Source organism: Trachypithecus francoisi, unplaced genomic scaffold (assembly GCF_009764315.1).
Source record: "Trachypithecus francoisi isolate TF-2019V2 unplaced genomic scaffold, Tfra_2.0 Lachesis_group6, whole genome shotgun sequence".
In the NCBI taxonomy this organism is placed as follows: domain Eukaryota; kingdom Metazoa; phylum Chordata; class Mammalia; order Primates; family Cercopithecidae; genus Trachypithecus; species Trachypithecus francoisi.
This window is the reverse complement of record NW_022681471.1, coordinates 64,337,947-64,351,775: the sequence shown is the minus strand read 5'-3', so window position 1 is coordinate 64,351,775 and position 13,829 is coordinate 64,337,947.

Here is a 13,829-nt window from a genome sequence, read left to right as displayed (position 1 = left end):
ATAGAATCTACTGGTAGCAACTCTGGAGATTTTTTATGGTGTGCTTTGTGGGATTCATTTTTATCATATCTCAATTTTTATGTCTTTGCCAATTTTTTCATTATTAATTTTTATCCACTTTAACTTATATTATCTTCTTTTATTATTATACTTTAAGTTCTAGGGTACGTGTGCATAACGTGCAGGTTTCTTACATGTGTATACTTGTGCCATGTTGGTGTGCTGCACCCATCAACTTGTCAGCACCCATCAACTCGTCAGCACCCATCAACTCGTCAGCACCCATCAACTCGTCATTTACATCAGGTATAACTCCCAATGCAATCCCTCCCCTCTGCCCCCTCCCCGTGATAGGCCCCAGTGTGTGATGTTCCCCTTCTGGAGTCCAAATGATGTCATTGTTCAGTTCCCACCTATGAGTGAGAACATGCGGTGTTTGGTTTTCTGTTCTTGCGATAGTTTGCTGAGAATGATGGTTTCCAGCTGCGTCCATGTCCCTACAAAGGACTCAAACTCATCCTTTTTATGGCTGCATAGTATTCCATGGTGTATATGTGCCACATTTTCTTTTTTTTTTTTTTTAATTATACTTTAAGTTCTAGGGTACATGTGCATAACGTGCAGGTTTGTTACATATGTATACTTATGCCATGTTGCTGTGCTGCACCCATCAACTCGTCAGCACCCATCAATTCATCATTTATATCATGTATAACTCCCTGATGCAATCCCTCCCTCCTCCCCCCTCCCCATGATAGGCCCCAGTGTGTGATGTTCCCCTTCCCGAGTCTAAGTGATCTCATTGTTCAGTTCCCACCTATGAGTGAGAACATGCGGTGTTTGGTTTTCTCTTCTTGTGATAGTTTGCTAAGAATGATGGTTTCCAGCTGCATCCATGTCCCTACAAAGGACGCAAACACATCCTTTTTTATGGCTGCATAGTATTCCATGGTGTATATGTATGTGCCACATTTTCTTAATCCAGTCTGTCACTGATGGACATTGGGTTGATTCCAAGTCTTTGCTATTGTGAATAGTGCTGCAATAAACATATGTGTGCATGTGTCTTTATAGCAGCATGATTTGTAATCCTTTGTGTATATACCCAGTAATGGGATGGCTGGGTCATATGGTACTTCTAGTTCTAGATCCTTGAGGAAACGCCATACTGTTTTCCATCTAATTTGAAAATAATTGAGGTTCACAGTTCACTCTGTCCTTTATTTTTCATTTTTGGATTCCACTAATGTTCCAGAAAGGACTGAAAGTTGTTTCAAAGGAAGAATGTTATAGAAGATAATAATGGTTGAACTAGTTTACACTCCCACCAACAGCGTAAACTAGTTCAACCATTATTATCTTCTTATAACATTCTTCCTTGAAACAACTTTCAGTCCTTTCTGGAACATTAGTGGAATCCAAAAATGAAAAATAAAGGACAGAGTGAACTGTGAACCTCAATTATTTTCAGATTAGAACTAGTGAAACTAAATTGCTTTAGATAAAATACCTTCAAGAGATTTCCATGTCTGATTATGTATTTACAGAGTATTCCTATGCATTTTTGAAAACTAATCATTTAACAAATACTTAATGAACTACAACAATGAGAATCTCTCCAAAGCTGTGGGGAAAGGCTGGGATTGGGAAGCAAAAACTACGTTTCCTATCCTCCAAGAGTCTACAGTTTATGTGACAAGTTAATTATTCATAAAATAGTTAGAAAATATAGCACAGTATATAATTTACTGTGAAAGTGTGTGGAAATTAAGAAGATAAATTAGCCATGGGCTGAGTCTGTTGGAGAAGGTTTTCTGGTCCTTTCTTGATGGGCAAGTTTTGCTTTAAGCAGTGTTTTCCAAAGAATAAAATGTCCTAGTGGAGACCTACCAAGGTTTTGTGTTTTAGGTGGTACAAAGAAAAGCTTAAACAATTTAAATCTATACATTTATTTTAAATATTTAAAATATAATAAAATTAGCCATACAAATATATGATTTCTTAGATAGTATTTCTTAAGAGGAGGCTAAAGTACATAACTAAATTTTAAATACTGTGTTTATTCACAAAAATCTACACAAAAACCCACAAAACTGTAGAGGGTATGCCAATAACAAAATCTGTGGAGAAATATTTGAGTGTCTGCAGTGTAGAAATTAAAGAGAGTAAAGAAGGCAAGGGATTCCAGGAGAGAGAAGGAATATTGCCAAGGACATGAATGAAGAACAAACATGTAGAATAAACATGTACTGTTTGTGTGAAAGTGAGGACAAGATTTTGTCTGACCCATACGGCATGCTGGAAACAGAGGGAAAGAAGCTTGGAGGATGCATACAAAAACGTCTTAGAGTATAGAAGCCATGGAATACAGAAAGTAATTGAAAGAATATAAACAGAGTAGGAGGAGGGAAAATAAAATTATTAGTTATTGAGTACTTTCCATGTCCTATCACCATTCTAGGCAATTTGCACACGTCATCTAATTTAATTCATCAAACAATCCTATGGAGTAGGGACTAATATTATCACCCATTTTCTGCATTAATGAATTGAAGCACGGAGAAATTAATTAACTTCTCAATATTGTAAACAAGGAAGTAGGAGAGGCAATATTCAAACTCACATGTGCCTCTCTCGACACCCTGCTTCCTTTCTACCATTCTTTGAATGATCACGGAGACAATAGTATACAGAATGGATTGCAGGAGGGGACAAAACAGGAGGTGAAGATATCTTTTAGAGGATAGACCATTATATTTGAGGTAATTAGAGCCTAGATAGGGACAATGACTGTAAGAATGAAGATAGAGGATAGTTTCAAAACAATATTTTTCTCAAAGAGCTCTTAAAGCTGTAATCAGTAAAATGAAAGAGGAAATGAATTTTCACAAATAGAATAAAAAAAACTTTCAAGGGGTTCAACTTTTGCATATTTTCCATTAAGACTTTTTTTGAGTCATATGATGAAGTGTATCTTCTTTCCGTGAGAAAAACATACTTTGTAGCTGGAAAAGAGGTTCTTTTTTCTGAAACCCAGAGACTTGTTTTGGAGACAGGTTTACCACTTGGCCAGTTCTTGAGGGCCCCTGTGAAGAATCTATAGTCTTGACAAGGAAAATGATTCACATAATATGAATTTTTAATGAACTGTGTTTCGGAAAATTTTCATAAGAAAAGATTGTATTCAGTCAAATAACTGGGCATTTGGGTCAATGTGCTATGTATTAACCAAAAAAATGAGATTTCAATAAATTCTAGGTGATCTCTTTGGTGCCTATTTGGTCTAAGCCATAAGCAATGAGCAAGAGGCCAAGGAATGAGGCAAAGAATGGCATCTCTTGTCTCAGTTTTATACTTCAGGCATTGTGCTATGAGACTTATTAACTTTCATATATGTCACTAGGATTGATCATTGGGAAAATAGTGGAATAGGTGAAGACTACATTTGCACCCTATCTTTCCTTAGTAGCCTTTATGTCCAGCATTCTTCTCAAGGATATGGTATGCTTCCAGATCCTCTGGGTTCCTGTTCTTACAAAATAAAATGATCAGAGTAGGCTGTTCATAGTAAAACAGAAAAAAGTATTTAGGAAGAGGGCACTACAACACAGAAGATTAGATTCTAACTGTCTGCAATTTTAGGCACTGACAAGCAATGAAAGATTGTCCAAATCAGCATTCCTCAAATAAGTAAACATTTTGGGCTCAGAGCAATTTACACTCCTAAAAATTATTTAGGATCTCAGAGAGCTTTTGTTTATGTGGGTTATATCTATTGATATTTACCATATTAGGCATTGATGTCAATTTTTTTAAAAACTTCGTGTATTCATTAAAATAATAAATTTGTGACGTGTTAATAAAAATAACTTATTTTATAAAATATAACAAATTTACCAAAATAAAAGAGAGTGACACTGTTTTACATTTTTGCTAACTTCTTTAATATCTGACTGAACAGAAATAGTTGGATTCTCATATCTTGTTTTTCATTCATTCTGTTGTAATACATTGTTTTAGTTGTAATGTTGGGAATAATCTGGCCTCACATGCGTAGGTAGATTAAAAAAAAAAAGGGAGGAGTGTTTTAATAGCCTTTCAGAAAAATGTACAAATTTTTCTTTCATACTACACCAAAATTAGATAAGCAGTAGCTTTTTACGGGATAATAGCAATGTGGATTCTGAAAACATACTGATGAACATTTTCTACTCTATTTCAATATAATTCATTTGTCTATATTGTATTTTGAATGATCCTTTAAGTGTGCATTATTGATAACAACATACTTTGGTCATTTGTAGAATATTGGTTCACTGAGTTATGCAAATGTTGACAAAGTTTACCATACAGTATCACAAATGCATCACATTTGTTAATATCACTACTAATCTCAACAGAAAACTGTTCATTTTATGAGATGAGCATCACTCTGATACCAAAATCTGTCAGAGACACTGTATTTTGTTGTTGTTGTTGTTACAACAACAACAACAAAAAACTTCAGATCAATATCCCTGTTGAACACTGATGCAAAAAACCTCAATAAAATACTGGCAAACCAATTCCAGCAGCACATCAAAAAGCCTATCCACCATGATCAAGTCAGCTTCATCCCTGGGATGCAAGGCTGGTTCAACATACCCAAATCAATAAACGTAATCAACCACATAAACGGAACCAATGACAAAAACCACTTGATTATCTCAATAGATGCAGAAAAGGCTTTTGATAAAATTCAACACCCCTTCATGCTAAAAATTCTCAATAAATTAGGTATGGATGGAACATATCTAAAAATAATAATAGCTATTTATGACAAACCCACAGCAAATATCATACTAAATGGGCAAAAGCTGGAAGCATTTTTCTTGAAAACCAGCACAAGATGAGTATGGCCTCTTTCACCACTCCTATTCAACATAGTATTGGAAGTTCTGGCCAGGGCAGTCATGCAAGAGAAAGAAACAAAAGTTATTCAAATAGAAAGAGAGGATGTCAAATTGTTTGTTTGCAGATGACATGATTGTATATTCAGAAAACCCCAACATCTCAGCCAAAATCTCCTTAAGCTGTGAAGCAACGTCAGCAAACTTTCAGGATAGAAAATTAATGTGCAAATACAACAAACATTCCTATACACCAGTAGTAGACAAATAGCCAAATCAGGAGTAAACTCCCTTTCACAATTGCTGCAAAAAGAATAAAATACCTAGGAATACAACTTACAAGTGATGTGAACGACCTCTTCAAGGAGAACTACAAACCACTGCTCAAAGAAATGAGAGGACACAAACAAATGGAAAAACATTACATGTTCATGGATGGGAAGAATCAATATCGCAAAAATGGCCATACTGCCCAAACTAATTTATAGATTCAATGCTATTCCCATCAAGCTACCATTGACTTTCATCTCAGAATTAGAAAAAACAACTTTAAATTTCACAGGAAACCAAAAAAGAGCCCATTTAGGCAAGACAAGTCTAAGCAAAAAGAACAAAGCTAGAGGCATCATGCTACCTGATTTCAAACTATACTACAAGGCTACAGTAACCAAAACAGCATGGTACTGATGCCAAAACAGATATATAGAGCAATGGAACAGAACAGAGGCCTCAGAAATAATGCCACACATCTACAATCATCTGATCTTCAACAAACCTGACAAAACAACCCATGGGGACAGGATTCCCTATTTAATAAATGATGTTGGGAAAACTGGCTAGTCATATGCAGAAAACTGAAAGTGGACCTTCCCTTACCCTTTGTACAAAAATTAACTCAAGATGGATTAAAGACTTAAATGTAAAACCTAGAACCATAATGACACTAGAAGTAAACCTAGGCAATACCTTTCAGGACATAGGCACAGGCAAAGACTTCATGACTAAAACACCAAAATATATAACAACAAAAGCCAAAATTGACAAAAGAGATCTAATTAAATTAAAGAGCTTCTGCACAGCAAAAGAAACTCTCTTCAGAGTGAGCAAGCAACCTGCAGAATGGGAGAAAGTTTTTGCAATCTATCCATCTGACAAAGTGGTAATATCCATAATCTACAGGGAAGTTAAACAAATTTACAAGAAAAAACAAACAACTCCACCAAAAATTGGGTGAAGGATATGAACAGACACTTCTCAAAAGAAAACATTTATTTGGCCAACAAACATATGAAAAAAAGCTCATCATCACTGATCATTAGAGAAATGTAAATGAAAACCACAATGAGATACCTTCTCACGTCAGTTAGAATGGTGATCATTAAAAAGTCAAGAAACAACAGATGCTGGAGAGGATGTGGAGAAATAGGAACGCTTTTACACTGTTGGTAGGAGTGTAAATTACTTCAACCATTGTGGAACTAATTTGTGTGGAGATTCCTCAAGGATCTAGAACTGGAAATACCATTTGAACTAGCAATCCCGTTAATGAGTATATATCCAAAGGTTTATAAATCATTTTACTACAAAGATACATTCACACGCATGTTTACTTCAGCACTATTCACAATAGCAAAGACTTGAAACCAACCCAAATGCCCATCAGTGATAGACCAGATAAAGAAAATGTGGCACATATACACCATGGAAAACTATGCAGCCATAAAAAAAGGATGAGTTCATGTCCTTTGCAGGGCCATGGATGAAGCAGGAAACCATCATTCTCAGTGAACTAAAGCAGGAACAGAAAACCAAACGCCACATGTTCTCACTGATAAGTGGGGGTTGAACAATGAGAACACACGGACACAGGGAGGGGAGCATCACACACCAAGTCCTGTAGGGGGGCGGGAGGCTAAGAGAAGGATGGCATTAGGAGAAATACCTAATGTAAATGACGGGTTAATGGGTGCAGCAAACCACCATGGCACATGTCTACCTATGGAACAAACCTGCACATTCTACACATGTATCTCAGAACTTAAAGTATAATTTAAAAAAAGAAAAATAAAAAAAGCAAAGAGTTATACAAAGAAAAAAGAGATATATTCCATACTATTAAAAGCAATCTACAGTTCCAGTGCAATCCCTGTGAAAACACCAATGACATTCTTCACAGAAATAGAGAAAAAGAAATCCTAAAATTCATATGAAACCCCCAAAGACCCCAAATAGTTAAAATAAAAAATTCTAGGACCAAAGAACAAAGCTAACAGCATTACACTCTTTGTCTTCACAATGTATTACAAAGCTATAATAATCAAAATAGCACGGCAGTGGTATAATAAAGAAACACAGATCAATAAAACAAAATAGAGAACCCAGAAATAAATCCATGCATTTACAGTTAACTCAATTTTGACAAAGGTGCCGATAATATACATTGGGGAAAGAATAGTCTCTTCAATGAATGGTACTAGGAAAACTGGATATTCATATGTAGAAGAATGACACTAGATCCCTATCTCTTGCCATATACAAAAATAAAATCAAAATAGACTACAAACTTAAATCTAACACCTGAAACTATAAAACTACTAGAAGAAAACAGTGGGAAAACCCTCCGGGAAACTTTTCAGGACAATGGTCAGAGCAAAGATTTCTTGAGTAAAACCTAAAAAGCACAGGCAACCCAAGCAAAAATGCACAAATGGGGTAATATCAAGGTAAAAAGCTTCTGCTTAGCAATGGAAACAATCAACCAGTGAAGAGACAATACAGAGAATCAGAGAAAGTATTTGCCAACTACCTATCTAACAATAAAAATATATAAGAAGCTCAATAAGTCAATAGGAGAAAAAAAAAAAACACAAATAATCAGATTTTTAAAATGGGCACAAGACCTGAGTAGACAATTCTCAAAGAAAACATACACATGGCAAACAAGTGTGTGAGAAAATGTTCAGCATCACTGATTGTCAGAGAAATGCAAATCAAAACTACACTATCATCTCATTCCACTTAAAATTAGTTTTATCCAAAAGACAGGCAAATAATAAATGCTGGCCAGGACATGGAGAAAGAGGATTGTTCATACCCTGTTGGTGGTAATGTAAATTAGTACAGCCACAATGGAAAGCAGCACGGAGGTTCTTCAAAAACTAAAAACAGAATTGTCATATTATCCAACAATCCCACGACTGGGTATATATCTAAAAGAAAGGAAACAAGTATACAAGTATATCAAAGAGATATGTGCACTCCCATGTTCATTGCAGCACTATTCACAATAGCCAATATATGGAATCAACCTAATTGTCCATCAACAGATGAGTGGGAGGGGAGGGCAAGGTGACCAACCAGACACAACCAGGTGGAACAGCTCCCATGGAGGGACCCAGACGACTGGTGTGTTGCTGACAGATCTTCAGAGAGAAGACACTGAGAGTGGACAGATGGAAGATACAGAAACTGGGTTGAAGGGGAAGAAAGTTGGGAACTCTGCACAAGACAACAGTACAACTGGACTCACTGCTGCCCCCGCAAGGCTCCAGAGAAACCAATGAGTTGAATTGGAAAGGAGCAACCCGCTCTTGCCACAAGCTCTACTTGGCAGGGAGAGCTGCTTAGAGAAATGGTGGAGCAGCAAGCCAACTGAATGTGCAGCACCACAGCAGGTTTGGTGTGGGAGCGTCTGTAACTGAGCACAGCCAAGGATGACCATCCCCCTAAGCTCAAGTTGCTCCCATAGGATATGTTAGCCCTATGAGAACTGTCATCCTGAACTCTGAAGGGCAGTCTTGCCAGTCAGGCGGGGACAGTCTGACCTCAGCACCCATTAGTCTCCTGTCCTCTCTCTGGCCCCCAGCCTACCCACACTTGCTTGCAGGGTAGCCTGGGGTGCCCTGGAAGCCACACCATAGCTTCTGCGATGGCAGACCATGACTGAAAGGCGGAGAGTTCCTAAGGCCAAGCACAAGCCCAAGTGTTCCCTCTCCTTACTGCAGCCTTCCCCGGAACCACTGGCAACTCCCCACATCGCTTTGTTGGTGTGTGCCTGTTGGGGCTGGTTTTGCTTTCCTTGCCCCACCAGCTCATAGGAGTGCAGTCCTTCCCCACTCACCCCTCTGACTGCCAATGCTAGAGGAGCCTTGGAGGGCACAGAGCTTGCCGGCACTGCCCTGACCAGTGCCCCACTCTTGCACTAACAGTGGGCAAAGAACAGCATGTCCTCCCCCACCTCCCCCGAGTGACTACTCCTGCTTGCAGGGCACAGAGAAGGCACCCAGACTTATGCCTGCCAGTACTCCACCCCAGAGAAAACACCATCTCCGCACCCAGTCACCTGCACACAGTCACCCAGCAGGGCAACCCCCCAACCGCCTCCCGCAACCCCCTCCTCCATCCCCTGTCGCACTCCAGCTGCATTGCCTCTGCCACTGTGTTGAATACCAGCAGGGAGGCAGGCACCCTCACACTCACTGGCACTAACTAGAACTCTGCCACAGTTGCCAGTACTGCTGCTGCTGGCATTTGAGAATGAGGAGGCATCCTGCTGTCACTGTACTAGAAATGTTCTGGTTGACACTACCCATTAGAGTGCAGTGACCAGCATTCCAGCAGCACCACAGCTCTGGCAGCTTACTGGATTCCTAACATTTTAGGAGCCAGAGAACAAAGTCAGGGCCTAACACAAGTCCCCCAAAGTTAGAGCATGCAGTCCAGGAATCAGGAGCTCAGTGTTGGTTGTTGGCCCCCTAACATCTTCTAGAAATGAAGCCAGTTGGCTGAATCCACCTTATACCGCAACAAAACACTCAAGGTCACCAGATAATAGAAGAAGAAAAAAAAAAATCTGAAGGTCAGCATCCTCCAAGATCAAGGGAAGATAAGACCACAAAGATGAGCTCAGCATCACTGATCATTAAATAAATAAGAATGAAAACCACAATGAGATACCATCTCAGGCCAGTCAAGTTGGTTGTTATTAAAAATTCAAAAGTAATAGATGCTGACGAAGTTGTGGAGAAAAGGAATGCTTATACACTGTTGGTGGGAGTCTAAAGTAGTTCAACTCTTATAGAAGACAGTGTGATTCCTCAAAGACCTAAAAGTAGACATACCATTCAACCTAGCAATCTCATTACTGAGTATATACCCAAAGGAGTATAAAACATTCTATTATAAAGACACATGCACACGTGTGTTCATTGCAGCACTATTTACAATAGCAAAGATATGGACTCAACCTAAATACCCGTCAATGATAGACTACATAAAGAAAATGTGGTACATATACAGCATGGAATTCTATGCAGCCATAAAAAAGAACAAGATCATGTCCTTTGCAGGAACATGGATAGAGCTGAAGCCTGTCATCCTTAGCAAATTAATGCAGAAACAGAAAACTAATTGCTGCATTTTCTCACATATAAGTGGAGCTAATGATGAGAATACATGGACACATAGAAAGAAACAACACACACTGAGGGTGAAGGTTGGGAGGGGGGAGAGGATCAGGAAAAATAACTAATGGTTACTAGGCTTAATACCTGAATGATAAAATAATCTTTAAAAAAAGAAATGACACAAGTTCACCTGTATAACAAGCCTGTGCATGTATCCTGTACTTAAAAGTTAAATATAAAAAAGATAGAGAAGAAATAACCCCAAAATAAATAAATTAGGCACTTCAAAAAGGGCCAGATAGCAAATATTTTCAGCTTTCTGGATCACGCAGTCTGTCACAACTCCTCAGCTCTGTCATTGTAGCACCAACATAGCCATAGACAGTATCCAAACATATGTATGTGGCTATGTTCCAATAAAACTTTATTTATGGATGCTGAAATGCACATTTCATAAAATTTTTATTCTTTAGCTTGGCTACTGAAATAGTCTCCCAATTTTTCACATTGCCATGTATATGCCCTACCTAGAGCTATGAGCTTCATTTCTTTCAAGTTCAGCTTAATCATGTCGTTTTCCCTGCTCAGAAACCTTCAATAATTCACCACTGTGCACCAGTTCTTTGTTAAACTCTTTTACTTGAATTTCAAAGCCCTATGGCTTCATACTTTTCTATCCTCTCTTCTGTACATATTACTAGTGGTACATTGTATCTCAAGCAAACTGGATTATCACTATTTTGTAAACAAATTGTAAACACATTAGACTTTATCTCCAAGCTTTGGTATGAGTTATCTTCCAGGAGCCCTCTTGTCCTCTCTTCTGTCAGTTGAATTTCTGTCCATCATTTTCTCAAGGCTCTGTCCAAACTCCCCCTCTTACACAATACTCTATCTCTTTTATTTACCTTATTGGATAGGACCTTTCCATTTTCTGAACTTCCAGAATATTTAGGCATTTATATTCTGTTTGGCATTTTAGTTCTATATGTACTTGTCTTATCTATTGTGCCCCCTCCCTCAACTAGATGGTAATTTCTTGTCATATATATGACAGGTGCTCAGTAATTTTATTGAATGTATTTAATCTAGTAGTTATCAAGTAAGGATCATTATATGTATGGCACAGGGAATCTTCTATTTTTATTTTGTGATTAGGGATGCAGATGCAAATATAAAATGTCTGGGAATCTTTGCCTGTAGTAAGGGTATTTTACTTGTAAAGGTAAAGTAGAATACTGATCTATATTTTTGCAATGACTCCAAATTTAGAGAACACTTTTGGTACGAATTCAAATCAAAAAGTAAATGTTTTGAACCCCTAAAGTATTTTAAATTCTATATTTTCCTTTTACAGTCAAATCATCTTGATTGTTTTTTACATTTATAAAGCAATTGCACTGCCTCTTTTCACCAGAACTTCCCTCTATCTATCTAGGAAAAGCAGAATAGATAAATAAGCTGGCTTCCAGTTCCAGCTCTGCTGTAAAATGCAGATAATAGCCCTTGCCTCAGAAGACTTCTGCAAGAATCCAGTGCAAATATACATGTGAAATAAATGGTTTTGAAAGAGAGCAAAACATGATACTGAAGTCAGCATTGCTAGATGCTTCATTGATCTCCAATAAAAATATTAGATAATTATAAGCCATTAAAAACCATACTTACATTAAGTCATATAAAATTGTTCTTTTTCTTTCTCAGTTAAAGAAGAGTGTATAGATTCCAAAACAGTTGATATGATAAAGTCATCTTAGCAACCAAAATATAAACAAGAATAAACAATTCAATTACTAAGTGATTAACCTGCCAAAAAATCATCTGGCTTGTAAACCTGGATCCAGCTTTATCCAAGTGTTTTCCCTTGCTCTTTGCATTTCAGCCTAATTATATTTTAGAGTATACAGAAACAGGAAGCCAGTAATGCTTTTGCTGAGGTCATCCTTGGTCCTTTTCCTTGATCAGATCTCTTGCAGCTGTGGAGTAACTTATACCAGATTCTCATGGGAGAAACTGCTTTCTAATTCAAGAAGTTACCCTGGAGTCTGGCAGCTTCACATTTTTTCAAAAATTAAATAATTATCTAATCATCCTGATTTGAAGTAAGTTTAATGCACAAAACGTGGAGAATTTCAAACTTATTCAGAATCCTTGAAAGTCTCTAAGAGCACAAGTATGCTACCACTTCAAATTGGCTGTATGTACGAGTTTTGTCAAGGTACCAAAATGTTATTCAAGAGCAAAGAAAGTTTTCTGATGATTAAATACTCCCAAAGCAAACATTTCAAGTATATGTGGTCTAGATTCCAGAAAGAGAATTTATCTAGTCGTGTTTTTAATAAAGGATCATCACGGCTTGCTGTTTTCCAAAGTCTTCTACAAAATTTTATTTTCACTCCAAGAAAAATTGGTGAATTTAATGAAAAATTTTAAAATAGGCAAAATATCAGATCACAAAAGATTATATTTTGAATATCCAATGTCAATAAGAATGTGGGGAATCAGCTATTCTCACATAATGCTTTGAAGGACAATTTGACAAGTTCTAGAAACATTTTAAATGCATATGCCCATTGATCCAACAATTTCACTTTTATAAAAATTTCACTCAAGTCTTTATGAATACGGGAATGAGCAGATACTCAACAAGATAGACTTTTCTTGTTGTAAAACTATTCTGATACACCTACTGCCACCTTAAATTATGGCAGTATGTAAATTAATGAAACTCTAATTCAATAAAACTATTGATAAATCACTAGCAACTATTTGAAGCCCTTTACTCTTATTAATGTATTTGAACCTAGGGTATATCTAATTATATGTAATTAGAGATGGCCTCATTTTTCTTTTATTTATTTTATTTTACTGATCACATAGTGAACTTCCAAGATCACATAGTGAACTTCATGAAAGACATGAGTACTACTAGAGGAGGGAGAAAAGTAGGAGGGCAAAGGTTGAACAGCTATTGGGTACTATGATACTACCTGGGAGATAGGATCATCTGTGCTCCAAACCTCAGCATTACACAATTTACCCATGTAACAAACCAATGCATGCACTCCTATAATCTAAAATAAAAGTTGAAATAATTTGAAAAGGAAGCCTAGGTTGATCTGCTTTTAAAAATAGTAGGAAAAAAACCTCCTCACATACACGTGCACACCCAAAATGTGTATAATTTAATTACTATGCACAATAACTATCGTTGTTTAACTGGGTGAGAAAAGAGAAGTATTTGTACAGAAGACTCACAGGGAAAGAAGTCTTAAGACTTTAGGGTTATATAAGCCTTAGAGAAGGAAAACAGGCCATGAAAAATACTCCATGGAGTTTGGCTTAGGATTTCCTATTTCCCGTAGCAGATGTTATACCCTCATGTGATATGGTTTGGCTGTGTCCCCAACCCAAATCTCATCTTTTTAATAACTCCCACAATGTCCACATGTCATTGGAGGGACTTAGTGGGAGGTGATTGAATCATGGGGGGCGGGGAGCCTTTTTCATGGTTCTCTCGTGATAGTTAATAAGT